Raw genomic sequence first — 12,767 nt, 5'->3', positions numbered from 1 at the left:
GCACAAGTCTTATATAAATGGCATAGTATTTGCATATAACCTATGCATATCCTCCCGCTTATTTTAAATCATCTCTGGATTACTTATAATACCTAATACAATGTAAATGCTATGTAAATAGCTGTTATACTGCATCACTTAGAGAATAATGACAAGAAAAATATCTGTACAAGTTCAGAATAGCATAATTTTTATTTTTTAATATTTCTGACCCATGGTTGGTTTTATCTGTGGATGTGGAGCCCACTAATAAGGAGGGCCAACTGTGTTGAAGTTAACTTTGCTTTGACTTTGTCCCCGGCACTCATCAGAGTTTTGTTGTTTTCGACCTAGAGAATCTGAATCTGGAGGCTTATCATAATATAATTACTGGCATTTAACCACTCAGTGCCTCTGTACAACCTGGAATTTCCCAAGCCACGATTGAAAGGTTGCTTTCTACTCTTAATTGCCTCACACTGTGGCAATGGCATATTAAAGGCTTTTGAGACTCAGGAGTCAGCAAAGTGAAATATTGAAAATAACTCCTGCCATCCACGATCTCCTCCAAGATGTCCTCTTAACACTTTCCCCTCTGCTCTTCGTATAGAAGGAGGAGGGAGACCTCACCTAATCTTTTCCAGTGCTCACATCAAAATGTCTAAACCAAAAAGCTAGAAATATCTGTAATAGAATTTCAACTTTTTAATTGACTTTAAATTAATAAAACCATAACAAGGTAACATCCCCTGGAATTTTGACAATTACAATTTCAAAGACCTACTGTATATTTTATCTTCTAAATTTAAAAAGAAAAAGAAAAAAAAGAGAGTTTTGTAGTTCCCTTTAGTGCCATTCTGATGCTCTTTCTCTGCTTAAAATATTAAATGTTTCTTACAGCCTTAGTGGAAAGGGAGGACTTCTTATCAACACAAACTGTCTGTAATTAGAGCCGTGTACATAATCCACAGGAGGTCTGAGCTCTGGGCTTATGATCCGAGTGACCTCAAAGTGATTCAGAAGGACACATAGCAGAGCTGTTTTCCATGATTCCCTGATGTCTTAGTTTGTTTGGGCTGCTATAACAAAGCACCATAAACTGGATGGCTTATAAACACCAGAAATTAATTTCCCACAGTCTGGAGACTGGGTAGTCCAAGAACAAGGTGCCAACAGATTCAGTGTCTGGTGAGGGCCTGTTGCGTATAGACTGTGGCTTCTTGCTGCATCCTCACATGGTGGGAGAGGCAAAGAAGTTCCTTCAGGCATTCTTTATGAATGCAGTCCTCATAACCTCATCACCTCCCAAAACGCCCTGCCTCCTAACATGATTACATTGGGGATATGAATTTGGGGAGACACAAACATTCAGACCATAGCACATAGTGATGCTCCAGGGCTCACCTCCCACCCCACAACCACCACCATGCCCCTACCCTGTGGACACAGTGCCCAGAAGCCAGAAAGTGGAAGTTAGACTTGTGCCAAATGTAAGCAACCAAAGAATATCTAAACTTCGGGAAGCAGTAATTGGGTATACATGGAGAGATAAAAGAGGGAAAACGGTTATATGCTGCATTGTTACCAAAAAAATGAAGTTCTGCGGTGGCTGTAAGGTGTGACTGAAGAAGCTCAATGAGCTTGAAGGATGGATTGCTAGATATTTCATCAGGACAGCAGGCCATTTTACTGAGGCCTTAAACCCACAGGGCTTCTCAACTATTGTTCAGGAACAAAGTGTGCAGTACAGCAGGGTAGGTTTGAGCAAAATTGTTGATCTTAACTGGAATCCCTCATCATCCTTGCCCCCACAATATTTAAAACTCGGGAATAAAAATGGTTATGGGGCAGGTGCCAGAAAATTTCTTCTGTAAAGGACCAGAGAGTAAATATTGTAGGCGTTGCAGCTATATGGCCTCTGTTGGAATGAACACAGCTATAGACAATGTGTAAATAAATGAGGAAGGCTGTGATCCAATAAAGCTTTATTACAAAAACAGGCAGCTGGCAGAGCCACAGTTTGCTGATCCCTGATATAAGGTGGGAAGCCTCACAATCTTAGAGCTGTCTTCCTAGAGAGTCTGGCTATCCTACCATTAACTGTGAATACGGCAAAGTCACTCATCCAAAACGAGTGTTCTCTTATGGACCCAACCCCTCTTGGTCCTGGGCCTCCTCCTCATTTTTCCCATCCTATACAAATTCTTCCTGATATCAATCTGAATTCATCAAGCAAAAGAGTACTGTCCTCAGGCTAATTGAGGTCCCATTTCTGATGGTAGCCAAACCCATTGTGGTCTAGTTAGCCTCCTCTCCCATTTCCAGCAATGACTGATAACAGGCGGGGGGCTCTGTTTTTGCAGAGAGCTGGTTCAGCAAGCTCAGGAGAAAATGATTTTCTCTTTCAGTAGGAAAAAAAAGGTTAAAAACTCTAATGTTGTGTTTGCACTATATTTATTCTATTAATCCTGACCTTGAAAACTGAAAATCAACTACCATATAATCATAGCATAATTGTCTGGTAATGTCTGCCCTTGAAACAAGAATGCTGGAAGTAGTTCTCAGAGCCTGTACCAAAGTAACACAGCAAGAGATAAGGAGTCTGGTAGAGACAAACAGGAGCACTGGGTGCAAAAGAAAGGAGACTTCAGCTTGTATTCAGTGCTTCTCAATATTCCTGTGTATATAAATCACCTGAGGTCTTCTTAATGTGCAGATTCTGATTCAGTAGGTCTGGGGTGCAGGCTGAGATACTGCATTTTGCACAAGCACCGGGGAGTGACGCAGATGCTGCTGGTCCCAGGACTCACCATTAGCACCTGATCAGCAAGGTTTAAGCCTTCAGGAGTTACATTTGGTAAGAGATAGTCAGGTGATGAAAAACAGACCTTAGAGATCACTCCACCAAACCTCATTACACAGATGAGGAAAGGGAAGCCAGGAGCTTCAGTGATTTGCCCAAGGTTGTACGTTAATGATAAAGCCTCTTGACTTCCATTCCAATGCATTTTACATCTCTAAAAACTTCTGGAAAGGATTCCCAAACCAAGATAAGAAATAGCTGGCAGAAGTTTTGTTCGGATTTTTTTTTTAAGTTTTTTTAAATTTCTTTTTCATATGCGGAGATTGTGAGGCAATATTTCCAAATCAGGGTTTTCTTTTATTAATGATAATTTTGTAGTAATTCTGTAACAGTGCGTTTATTCCTCAGTTGAATCCAAGGCTGTATGAGGAAGCAAAGAGGACAACTTCATGAAATGGATCATCAAATTGTCTACATTTTGAATAATTTTTAAATACAGAGATTCCTTGATTTTGAATAATATGAAAAGCTATGATCTGAAAAATTGTGCCCTCTAATAACATGACAGATTCTTAGTCTAGAATAAAGGAGGCAAAATTCATGAACTTCAAAGGATTTCCTGAAAGAAGCTGATAAAACTATTTACGTTATCTCATGTATCTAGGAAATTTCCAAGTCAACAGTTGTAACAGTTGTCTCAGCTAGTCTAACACAGCCAATTTCCTAGTCTCCTTTCAACTTTTACTCAAAGTCGAATATCACTGCAAATAGCATGATATCCCTATATCATGCAATATGACATGACCTTAAAGGTTTCTAGCAAAAAAAAAAAAAAAAAAAAAAAACATTATGTTTTTGAGCCTGCTTTATTTTAGCTTCCCCTGACATTTAGGATGAATGTAACTGGCCTATTCAGAGACAACCCAGGCAATCAAAAAACCAAGAATCCAAGCTAGGCTAAGCTAATGCTCAGGTTCGGTTTACAAGGTGTTGTAAACACTTTCTGGCCAAATTAAACTCCATCTGGGGAATTGGGGAATGATGAAGTCTGCCCTAAATTCCAGCATTCTACCTGTCCACCTGGATCATCTTTGGAGCCCTCCACCACGGAGCCTCACAAGTTCTTCATGAAGATATTTCATAAACATCTCCTGACAACCTCTCTGGGGTTTTGCACTTAGCTATCTGCTTGGCAGCCAGTCCTGGAACATTTGATGGGGGCTCTGCTGCTGGCCCCCCTCCAAATGGGCAGACCTGGGAATTTGTAGCCATACATTTAAATAGCTTATTTAGCTGTGCATGTTCCACATTAATTGCTCCTGCCTTCAGTTGGATTTGTGCTTGGTAATTTTCTCCTTACACAGAGAATACAGATAAAATTTGATGGGCTGTGCTGGCCCAGGGCTGGTCAACTGCAAAGCTTCCTTTCTCATTAGTAACTATAAGTGCAGAGGACAGGCAGGAATGTCATGGATCACGGGGAGCTGGTGGGGCTCCATGTTTCAGAGAGTGGGCATTGAACTTACCTGACCCATGATTCATGCCTCTTCTTTTCAGCTTCCTCCCCAGATTTTGTCCATGGGAGACTGCAGGACCTGCCAAGCACAGGATGGCCCTCTAGAAGCTTGCTTAATGATTCCAGATAGGGGGCACACAATAACTATTTTCTATTACATTCCCTGACTCCCAACAAATGGTTGAAGACACCGTCAGGGCATTGCATCAATCCTAGGACTTCTTTCTGCATGCACTGTAAGCATTCTTGAAAGAGTTGGCCAATATAAGCTCCTTGCATGAAACAGAGTTTATAATTACCAGAGAATGTGTTTCTTCATCATGCTGTGTTCTGGTTCAACAAAGTTTTAGAGTTTCCATTCTATCTCTTCTGTGTTTGACCAGGCACCCCACATCTGCCTACCTCACTCCCCACATCTATTTACCCAGACAGGTGCAGAGTGACTTCCCGAGACAACATTTTGGCCAGGACATTATCAGTCCTCTAATCACTGGTGGCAATGCCAGGCACTGAGAAATGCAAATCATCATCAACAGAGAGTTCACCTAATGGCTCTGAGTGCTCGGCTTGGGTTTAGAAGCTGCTTGTAGGTAGCTCTTTTGCATACTGTGTGATTGTGACTTAGGGACAATGCTGAAATTTATTAACAGCAAGCTTTGGCCTGATACCAGTGTCACATTGCATTAGAGAAGGTTCTGGCTTGCCTCGATCATTCAGCCTGAGCCACAAACACCCCCTTGCTGCCCTCTGATGGATCTGTAACGCTGCTGATTAGTTTTGCCTGCGCCTGCATTGGTTAAGACGAAGAACTCAAGATGCCATATCTCTCTATGTGGCAGTGTGCTGGTGAGCCTTGAGGGTCAGTGGAAATGGAGGGAAAACGCCATAAGCTTCTCCCTGGGGTATATGTTCTTCATTGAATGTTAAAAATGCTAAAAAAAAAAAAAAAAAAAAAAAAAAAAGGGAGTGCCTCAAACTTCACAGTCCTTCTCCTTCTCACCATCCCTTGGGCAAACCCACTCCTCTTCTTATCTCCCTTCCCTTATTAAAGTGTGCTACCATCTGCCTCAGTTATCCAAGTTAGAAATCGGGGACTATTATTCGTGCTTTACTCCTCTCATGTCTCTGGACCCCAGTTAGTAACCAAGTCCTGTCCCTCAGTCTCCACAATGTCACCTAAATATACTGCTTCTCCTTATTCTCATCATCAGTTACGTAATGCAGGTGCTTAGCTAGACCCATGAAATAGCCTCAGCTGTGGTCTCCTGCCCTTGTATCCCTTTTCATCCCCATCCAGCTCAATTCACCCTTGACACCTCATTGTTTTATTCTAAAATACAAATCTGCATATGGCAAACCTCTTGTTTAAAACTGTCGGTGGTTCATATCACCTAGAGGATAGCATTCAGACTCCTCTCCATGCCATTTAAGATCTATGGTTTTCAATAGCCCCACAATTTTTTCCAACTCACTTTCTGCTGTTCTTCTCCATATTCTTAGGCAATATTGAGCTCCAAGTATATTCTTTCCCAGCCAAGCCAAACCCTTTCACGTGACCCCTTCTACCTGAAGCGCCCTTTCTCCTGCCCTCTCAGCATGGAAAATTTATATCCACTTCTCCAGCTTTTACTCAAAAAGAACATCTTTTGTAAGACTCTCTCTGATGCCTTTGACCTGTAATAATTTTTTATTTTGTTATAATCAGTACTTTATATGCCTATTACCTACCTAATGTCACATTGGGTCTTCTTAGTCTCCGAATGTCTAGCTCCAGCATAAATACTTTGCTCACTAGTATTAAGGAAAGGAGGGAAAGAAGGGAGAAAGGAATGAAGTTCATTAGCTTGTAACTTCAGAAGATAGTCTGTGCAGAAAGCACAAGTAGTATGTTTTATATCCTTTATGTGGGTAGATATCCCATAATGTTAGGGTGAACAGAATTCCAAGCTGTTAGGGAAAATGGATGTTGTGGAAATATAACCTTTCTGAACAGCAAGTAGAATTTCCAACACATTAGGTAACTGCCTCATGTGTATTGAAGCCAGGTGTTTTATTAGAAAACTATAATTGTCCCACAAATCTAAGCCCTCTAACCAATTCCAGGCCTAACAGGGTTAAAAGGTCACTGGCAAGATAGTACCATCATCAACATGCCAAGATGCATTCCCCATTGTGCACCTGGGTCAGAGGGAGGCTGCCCGGGAGATAATCACAGCAATAGAAGTGTGGTTCCAAACCGTCTGATCAAGAGATCTGGATGGAGAAGCGGGTAGAGTAGCCAAGAGAATATGCTGGTGACAAAAAACAAGCTTTTAAGAAAGTCAAGGCACAAATATTTTTTCCTTCAGTACTCTCATTTATCCACAAAGAAAAAACTAAGAGGTTGTTAAGACAGAGGTTGGGGTTCATATTCCTGCTGGAGAATGACAATTTTAATGCCCATTGATGAAATATTTTTCTGCCAAATACTAAATATTGTCATTTTTGTGCAGCCACAACACACACAGAGAGACCCACATCATTTAACACAAGCAAAGCCTGAAAGTTAAACACGCAAAGGAATTGGAGTGGAAAGAAATATTGGGGAAGACCAGCAGGGCAGGGTGGATTATACAGCAGTCCTTCAACATGCCAAGTGTTCTCCCCGTGTGTGTTCAAGCTTGCACCTCCCTCCAGGTGGCCAGAGGATCTCTCCAAAAACCTTGCTTCAACATCCATTTCCACCATGGAGTTTGATCTTCAATCCCCACATATCAGAATCCAGAGTATAATATAAGAGAACTGGAGACAGCACATGCTTTATTTCTAGGCGTGCTTGGCCATAATTTGTGACGCTGGACCAACACTCCTAATGTCGCTGTGTCTGTTTCCTTACACAGCCATGTGTTACTTAACAACAGAAATACACTCAGAGAAATGCATCATTAGGTGATTTTGTTGCTGTGAGAACACCGCAGAATGTACCTACACAAACCTAGATGGTACAGCCTAGTACACATGTGGGCTCTATGCTATATAGCCTATGGTATATAGCCTATTGCTCCTAGGCTACAAACCTGTATAGCAATGTTACCATACTGAATACTGGAGACAACTCTAACACAAGGGTAAGTGTTTGTGTATCTAAACATATCAAAACATTAAAAAGGTACAGTAAAAATACAGTGTTATAATCTTATGGAACCACTCTCATATATGCAGTATGAAGTTGACAAAACATCATTAGCTGGTGAGTGACTATATAAGAAATGAGAAATAAATTACATGAGGCCGTCATTTTATCCACTGAGATGACAAATGAAAGTAGCAAGCTGACAGCTAACACACAGTAGGTGTGTAATAAATTCTGTTGGTGCCCATTCCCTTCCAATAGTAGGCTCATTTGTTTAATATTTTGCTAGCATCTTTATTAGGCATCCATGCTGTCTGCTGAAATAAACAGAAAGTCATGGTATTTGACTGAGCTGATGACATTCAAAAGCCCCCACACATCCTCCTCTTCACATACATAACTGTCATGGGCTGTGCAGGCCACACTGCGTGTCAGAAAAAAAAAAAGAATTTGAATTTTTTCTTCCTTAAGTGAGATTAAATGTGAAGAATGAACAAGATAAATAAGGTCATTTTCCTCATAGGTCTTGCTTATTTAGATCTCATTTTGAATGCACGGAAACTAATCTCTGCTATGTTGAGGGTTTTTTTTCCTCACACACTTAATGTGAAATACAGCAATAAATGGATGATGTTGGTGTTTGGAAGTGTGTGTGGTCAATAGAGGTTATAAAGAAAAAAATGAAAATGCAAGGATACAGAACTATTGACTACATGAAAATCAATTCAGGGTTGACCTAGTAGCAACTTATGTAGTATCGATAGGTCACTTCCTCTTGAAAAGAAATTACTTTTTCTTTCTTTCTTAATAGTTGGGTAGTAGTAAGCACTGGCAACTTACCAAAATTAAATAATATACTCAGCTATCTGCTATGTCTGATGATACAAATGTCTTTCAAAGCAAAAAGGACTTAGAAGACAAGGATATATGCCCTGATTCTTTAAAAAGAGTTATCCCATTTAAAAGGAGAGAGAGAAAGAAAAATCTCTTATAGTGGCAATTTGATCAGATATAACTATAGTTCTTTTTCCTTGTTGCCCCCAGTCCTCATTAAGTGGCCAAAGAATATATAATATTAGAGGAAAACCTATTATCACTGATAGAAACAAAGAAATAGGAACATTCTGGTGTTAGAAACTTCTACAAACTTCTATAAGATATCTTATAGAATAGTCTGAATTGAAAAAAGACTGATATGCCCCATTCGTTTCCACCAATTAGCCACAAAGAGAATAAAAGATGCCCTCAAATACTCTAACTGGGAGATGTGTGGGAAGGAAGTGAGGCTGGGTCTTAGGACAGTTGATTGACAAAAATAGGTTGCAAAAAATTTGTCAAACAATTGATTGACAAAAAATAGCATTGCTGGGCAGGCAACAGAGACCTGGGAAACCCCAAGCAGTCAGCCAGTGTGGGAACTGAACTCCCCTTCAAAGGACAGTCACACCTGAACCCTTTCCCAGAACCACTTATCATTCATGGGACCCAGAGAAAAATGACAATACAGAGCTCCTTGTTCAAAAAAATTAAGAACTGTAAAAGGGTAACAGCAGAGCACTAAACCAAGCATGGAGCCCTTCTAATCACGGAGCCTTGTGTAATTTGCACAGGTCATGAAACCTGCCCTGCCTCCTTTTCACCCGTTTACCTCCGTGACTACTCAAAATCTCACTTTCTTGATCACCCAACACCTCCCAGGTGATCACCCTTATATTAGTCTTAACATCCGCAACTCTGGCCCACCCTACCCTTGAACTATATATACTCTTTGGAGCACATGAACTATATAGCCAGAAAGATCCCCTTCCCCCATAAACTTCCTCTTCCTCTTGTTTAACCCAGCTGTGTCCTGGGGCCACTGCCTCACCTGAAGCCTTTTCAAGCTGATGCTGTTACGTTTTCCTCTCACCTCTCCCAGTGAGACGTCCTCCTTGCCCCACCCTCCACTGTGCTTCCAAATAGTCTCCTCTCCACCCTGCTTAGAGGCCATGCCATGCAGCTGCCCACCTCTCCCAAGCATATAGTTTCCTGACCTCCCAGTCACACCCTGCACTCCCTCTAGACTGCTAGAATCACAGTCTATCTCTCCACCTCTACTCTCAACATCCTCGTGGTGAATCCAACATCCGAATGAATAACCTGTCCCAGATCCCATCTAGCCTATCGGTTCCTTGACTCCACACCATCCCCTACTCCATCCCATCTCCACCCCCACCATCCCAGAGGCATGAAACAGGACCATGACACAATCTCAATTTCAGGTATTCCACTCTCTCAACCGTCCTTCATGTCTTCCAATTGTCTACTTTAGCATTCCCAATGAAGAAATTGTTTATCCTCATCAAAACCTCTAATCATTGACTCCCTCCATTGTGGCATTATCCATTACCCCCACCCTGTGTCTCACTATCTGCTTGGCCCAACTTGGTTCCCATGGTTCATGATTATAACTACTCCCTGGCAGGGTCCTCATCTCTTTTACCTCTCTCCCTCCTTTATACTCATGTGGGAAAATGCCAACTATCTGCCTGTTTAATGTTAACTTGAGTCAGAAAATTGAAAGGTATCTCTGAATGAAAAGCTAAAATAATAAAACAATGACCACACCTGATTATCCTAGTGACCTTTTTTGTTTTTTAATTTCAGAACTAAAGAAAAAACTTGTGAGCATCTAAAGATAAAACATACCACTTTAAAGGAATAAAAACCAGACTGGATGATGACTTCTTCCCTAAAGTACTAAAACAATGAATTAATTCTATGTGATTTTTAAGACTAAAGATTCTGATGAGCTTCCAGTCATACATGAGGACAACAGAAAATCTCAGCAGTCCCAAGTCTCTTTGTTGTATGTCTCATACTTTCTGAAAATAGGCACACTCCACATAGACAAAAGATGAACTGAAACCAGGAAATCAGAATGGGGGAAGTCGTAGCATACAAGAAGAATAAAATCAGTAGAACAATAATTCCAAAGAATTACTGTTAATAGGATTATAAACTAAAAGTCAAAAGTAAATCTTATTTTGAGCATTAAACGTAAAATGCTTAGACCAGTGTCTGGATATGGTTGGCTATTATCATTACAAATAAATAAATGTGTTAATGATAATCTCAATTTAAAGACCCAAACTATTTGAACAAATTCAAGGAATGTGATGGGGAAGAGAGAGATGGAGTAGAAAATACAGAAAGAAAGGAAATAAAATCATATTATACTTGTTATCCTATGCCAGGTTAAGTCAGAAAATACCACTTTGTTCTTGAAGTAGATAACAGAAGCAAGATGTGTGCACACAATAGACACATACTGTACGATTCCACTCATATGAGGAACCTGAAGTAGTCAAAACCATAGGCACAGAAAGCAGAATGCTGGTTGTCAGGGGGTCTAGGGGAGGGCAATAAAGGGTTACTGTTTCATGGGTACAGGGTTTCATCTTTGCAAGATAAAGATTTCTGGAGCTTTGTTGCAAGCTACTGAACTGTACACTTAAAAATGATTAAGATAGTAAATTTTATGTATATCTTATTACAATGAAAAATAGAAAAAACAAATTTATTTTCAAGTCAAAAAAGATGAAAAGAGACTCTATCCTATTGCTATCCTTCGAAATTTTTTGTCATGATTTTGTAGAAATATTTTGGGCACTAATATGTATTGTGTTGAAGAAGTATTTAGTTGACATTTAATAATTCCTTTATAGTTAAATAAATTGCTAATTATTCCACTCAAATAAGGTTATTTTTACAACTGCTAATAATAAAAGTAGTAAATTTATAAATTTTTTAAAAAGATGTGTGTGTATGTAGCTACACATGTGGATGTTGCTTCATTTAAGGCTGTGATCCTCATTCTAGGAGTGTACATCCTGTTAACCCAGAGAGGTTTTGCTCTGTTTTGCTTGTCTTGTTTTTCTAAATGCACAGGCCACTGCCAAGCAATGCAGTGCAGCAACCCTATAAATGCTATGTCTAGGCGTTCGCCCAACTATTCACTGAATAGCAGTTTGTCTTTGCAGTCTTAAAGAAGATATGGCTGAAAGGAGAGCAGCCTCCCTTAAAAATGGGAGCTGGCCACCCCTGTCCCAGACCCTCAAGTCCATCTCCCAGGACAGCAGCCTGTCTCTGGCAAAAAAAAAAAAAAAAAAAAAAGCTGGTCAACCTCAACTCACACAGCTATAAAACCAGGTCTGCCCAGGGCCAGCAAGAAGACACAGCCTTATCACCAGCCCTGAGATGGTCTTCATGACTCCCACTTCCTAAGCCCGAGACTTCTCATGGCAGAGTAACAGGATCTTTCCCCAGTACCCCCTGTGGCCTTGCCTCTCCCACCCTTACTGTGGTGGAAGAGGTCCTTCAGTACAATAACATCAAAAGAATGCTACACACAAGGCATCTTTAATAATGATAGCAGCTGTTAAATGTTTGAAATGAGAATAAAAATTGCCAGGGAGCCAAGCAGGATTAGGGAAACACTGAGAATCAACAGGTCCAGATTGGAAAATAAAAGATGTCAAAAGAAACCAAAAGGAAGAGTGTGAGGATACCAATTATCTCAAAGTTGATTTTTTTTAATTCTCATCATTTCATATGTAGGTTACTATTCATTCATTGAGAATACATTTAGTGATCCCCGTGTAAGCCGAGTAGACCGTCATTCCAGATCCATTTGATGGAATTCCTTAGTGATGTTTGTTCTCATTTTCCCTTAAGTGTGTGCTTGAGACATGTTCAGAATGGTCATTCTAACAAAACCTGCCTGTGGGGAAGACATGTGACTCTCTAAGACTCTATCCCCTTCACGTAGCGTAAGCAAGAGAGACTCGGTTTTTTCTGAATTTGCAGTAAAAATAACCCAAAGTTAGGGGGCTGCTCAGCGGGGAATGCGAAAATGTGCTCCATAGGCATGAATCTCCCTGATTACAGCCAGCACAGCCATGGCAGCCGGCCGGATGGAACCTGTAAACACCTGCAGGATAATTAATACCCCGCTCATAGCCTTCCACTTTCCATTTGCTTTGCCAATGCTGCTGTTACATACCACTGACTTTCCCAAATTGGATATTAATGATTTACTCCCTGAAATCTAAGGGTGCTTACAAAACATGATAGTGTGCGTGGCTTAAAAAAATAATAATGAAAAGAGAAAACGCTCCAATTTTTCCATGTGGGTGTGGCCAGGCAGATGATTTATGGAAGGGGGTGTCTTTCGGTTCTTGACTATGAAGGCAGAGGCGGATAGAGAGAGAGGGGCTGGCTGCCCATCTGCTTCAAACATCTCAGTTGCCTGCTGACAGCGTGGAGATCGATTGCAGGATGAGAGCTCTTCCCACGTAGCTGAACTAATAGAACTC

The 12,767-nt window shown here is 40.6% G+C and overlaps 1 protein-coding gene and 1 long non-coding RNA gene across 2 annotated transcripts in view; one reads left to right on the top strand and one right to left on the bottom strand.

Moving 5' to 3' along the window:
* The window catches only part of GHITM (growth hormone inducible transmembrane protein), a 773,276-nt gene that overhangs the window by 555,932 nt on the left and 204,577 nt on the right, over window positions 1-12,767 (top strand). The gene's annotated exons all lie outside the window — the stretch shown is intronic.
* The window catches only part of LOC126962643 (uncharacterized), a 36,526-nt gene continuing 26,887 nt past the window's right edge, over window positions 3,129-12,767 (bottom strand). The window contains exons 2-4 of the long non-coding RNA XR_007728750.1: window positions 6,027-6,089; window positions 4,309-4,377; window positions 3,129-3,202 (exon numbers count right to left, since the gene is read on the bottom strand). This is a non-coding gene — a long non-coding RNA (uncharacterized LOC126962643). The remainder of the gene's footprint in view (window positions 3,203-4,308; window positions 4,378-6,026; window positions 6,090-12,767) is intronic.

Source organism: Macaca thibetana, chromosome 9, assembly GCF_024542745.1.
Source record: "Macaca thibetana thibetana isolate TM-01 chromosome 9, ASM2454274v1, whole genome shotgun sequence".
Lineage (NCBI taxonomy): Eukaryota > Metazoa > Chordata > Mammalia > Primates > Cercopithecidae > Macaca > Macaca thibetana.
The sequence above is the reverse complement of the archived record's forward strand: the minus strand, read 5'-3'. Positions and strand labels throughout refer to the sequence as shown.